Source organism: Octodon degus, unplaced genomic scaffold, assembly GCF_000260255.1.
Source record: "Octodon degus isolate 3935 unplaced genomic scaffold, OctDeg1.0 scaffold00110, whole genome shotgun sequence".
Taxonomy (NCBI): Eukaryota; Metazoa; Chordata; class Mammalia; order Rodentia; family Octodontidae; genus Octodon; species Octodon degus.
The window spans coordinates 3,560,955-3,564,262 of NW_004524686.1; positions in this window are offsets into that span (position 1 = coordinate 3,560,955).

Consider the following 3,308-nt stretch of genomic DNA (forward strand, 5'->3'; position numbering starts at 1 on the left):
AGTCATAGAGATTATGTCATGTCACTTATGGAAAAATGCATAGAAATGGAAACTATCACGCTAAGTGAGTGACACAAGCCAGAATTAGCAATTTAATATCATGAGTTTTATCTTATATAAGGTACCTAAAATATAAATAAGTGAATGAATAAATACAAATAAATGAATGAGTAAATACAAAAAATTGCTATTTAAAAAAGTAACAAGTGATATAGTAATCCCTTTTCTGTACATTTTACCCTCAAATTTTCAGTTTTTCAATAATCTATTAGTTATTTGTTTGCCATGAACAAAGCTCTCTATGTGGTGGGGTTGTGTTACATGAAAAGCAGAGCTGAATAAGAAGATGAGTAAGGTTTTGTCTGCTTTCAAAGGGATGTGCAGGCTGGTGATAGCATGTAAACACCAGCTGAGGTAAGGGCATGAAGGGCAAGATTCACCTGTGGCTTGACTCTGGAAGTTCATAATCCTAACCTCAAGCAAAGACTGGTGACCCCGTCAGATCTGAATGTGGCACAAGGCTAAACTGGAGCTTTCAGCCATACAGATATAAATTTCCACCTTCAATATGCATCACAGTCTGCTTTGACTTTCCCTGGCAAGTGGTTGGATGACCCACAAAAGTTTTAAAGTAGAACTATGAAATGATCCTTTTCTTTTTTTACTTAAAAACTTAACCAAAAAATGGGAACAATCAGCAAGAATTTTTCGAAAAGCCAATTCTTGACAAAATGAGGCAGTACAGTATCCCTGTTGGCATCTGGCAGGAAATGATGTCCAGGACTGTGTCCTGCTTTTGTATTAAGTCCTTGCCACAGGTCTTCCTAATAAGAGAGCACTTCCTCCGGCAGACTGCTTGGTACATTTGCAAAACATTCAGGCATCATTGCCTGGATTATCAGCATAGGCCATGCAGATAATATTTTTCTGGAAGAAATAATCTCTTCTCCATTTCTTTCAGAAGTCACTGGTGCAGGGAAAAACATGAAAATAAGGTTAAGTAGATCTAGGATTTATGATGCCTGCAAAAATCTGCAACCCAGAGATAAAGAATTCACATTTTATTGTGAAAAGATACAGCACTAGCTAGAGTAGACACAGTTCTTTCAGGTAGAGACAGCGGTCCTCTGAGAGGAGAAAGTGAACTCAGAACCTCACTGTTTCTGCAGCTCCCACCTGCTTCATTAGCAATGGGCAGGATAGTACTTCTAATTAAGAAGTCATTTAAAACAATTTTCAAAAAGCAGGGACATGTCAAGTGTGGGTAGTTTCTCATAGAGGAGCGCTTCGGGGCTAATGATGATGAGAGTGACAGCAGGTGGGGACTTCAGCATCTTGCTCTGGCAGCTTGCAGGAGCATCTCATTAACACCTGTGATTCCATTAAAAATAAAGGAACCAATATATGGTACAGGGCCAGGTAATTTTCAGCGGCACAAAGCCTTTATGTGCTCCAGGAATCTTGCTATTCTAAACTAATCAATATCAAGGGTAAATGCTATTAACAGAGAAATGAACACCGTGCCTGCAATTGAAAATATTAAAAAGCTCTGAAAGCAAAGGAAGCTGCCTGATTCCCACAGTCATTTAAACCAAGAGGAATTATTTTCTAATACCAACTTGAACTTCTCTAGTTTGACTTGTGAAAGCAGTTGCACTGACTGGGCCACATAATGTATTGCTTTTCATGAATAAAGAAGGTGATAGGAGCCTAGCCTTCCACTTAGCCTCATGGAGAAGACTTGTGAGGCCAATTTTTTAATTTGCCATTTACTAAATGAATGATACTGACTCTTTTGTTAGCTTACTTGATCCTCAGCTTCAATTATATAATAGAAATATTAGTGTTAATTTCCCAGAGCTCATGTGAGGATTAGTTATTATATATACATATATATCATATATATAATGGCTATTATTTATTTTTCCAATATTACGGATTTATTGATGAAAAATACAGTAGTTTCACATATTTACCATATTTTAGGCTCTGTGTAGGCCTTAGATGGCTTTAATATAAACATCTACACTACACTGCTTTATTATCTGGGTTGATAATCAATGCTCATCTGTGAAAATCTTTGTTAAGTTTCAATATTTGTTCCAGGAAGATACTGAGTCCTCAACCAGTGAAACTAATGACATTTTTCAAAATATGGCAAGTAGCACTATTTTGGATTATCCTAGATGAAACTTGAAAGTCAGGGAATAGGTTTCTTCTCAAGAATTAACCTTCATCAGTATTGTCGACTTTGACCTAAATGTAACATAGATTGTGAAGTTTTCTTTGTGAAGAATTTTACAGTTGGGTTAATTGTCATCCTTTTGTTGGAATAGTGTAGTCTTCTACTTGGAGTTTCCAGCAAAGGCTTATTTGAATTTTTGAACATATTGTTTAGCTAAAACTCAAGTTCAAAACACCATGCCATCAATGGAGTTATTAGAGGCATGAGCTCCACTCTGATTTTTACTTGAGTGGAAGGATTTGAGAATGATTTTGGACTAGCTTAACAGAAATCTTGCTACTTGTCCCGGCCAATTAGAACAATCCATATATGCTAGTCTAATTTCCTTATTGATAATTATGAAATGAATTTTAGGTTGCACACAATTGCTAGGCTCTAGATCTTGTGAAGATTCATGCTGTGATAATTTTCTTCTGTGGAGATGGTTCAGCAGTGGTTTCCAAGCTTTACTTATATCAGTATCACCTGCAAAGGTTGTTCAGCCATAGATTTCTGCAATCAACCCTGAGAGTTTCTGATTCTTTTGGGCTGGGTGGTACCTGAGAATCTGTACTTTGAGTGTATCTCTAGGTGATGCTAATGCTACTGGTTTGGAGTTCACCTTGTGAGAGCCAACAGGAAGGGACTCTGTAACTTTTGTTTGATACTGCAATTACAGTAACACTAGCCAATACTTGTACGATACTTGATATCGAAATGCCTTCTTCTCCTGTTTCATTTTATCCTCACAATAACCTTGGGAGGTACACGTTATTAGTTCTGGTTTATAAACACTAAACTGTAAACATTTCTGATTTTTATTTTCTAATAGGCTGTGGAGCAGATTTCATATTATGTTTAATTTTGTATCCACAACACATAGGTTATCTGGCAGTAAATGTAGAGTGAGTAAAGGATTTGTCCTAAGTCGTACAGGAGCTTGTGGTAGAGCAAGGTTTTGAATATGGACTCCTTGACTTGTAGTCTAGTGGTTTTTCTACTCTTGGGTTTACAAATCAAAAAGCAAATTTGCTCTGCTATGTTACAAAAAGGCAGAAGTAGCTTTCTATTTTATTCTGAGATC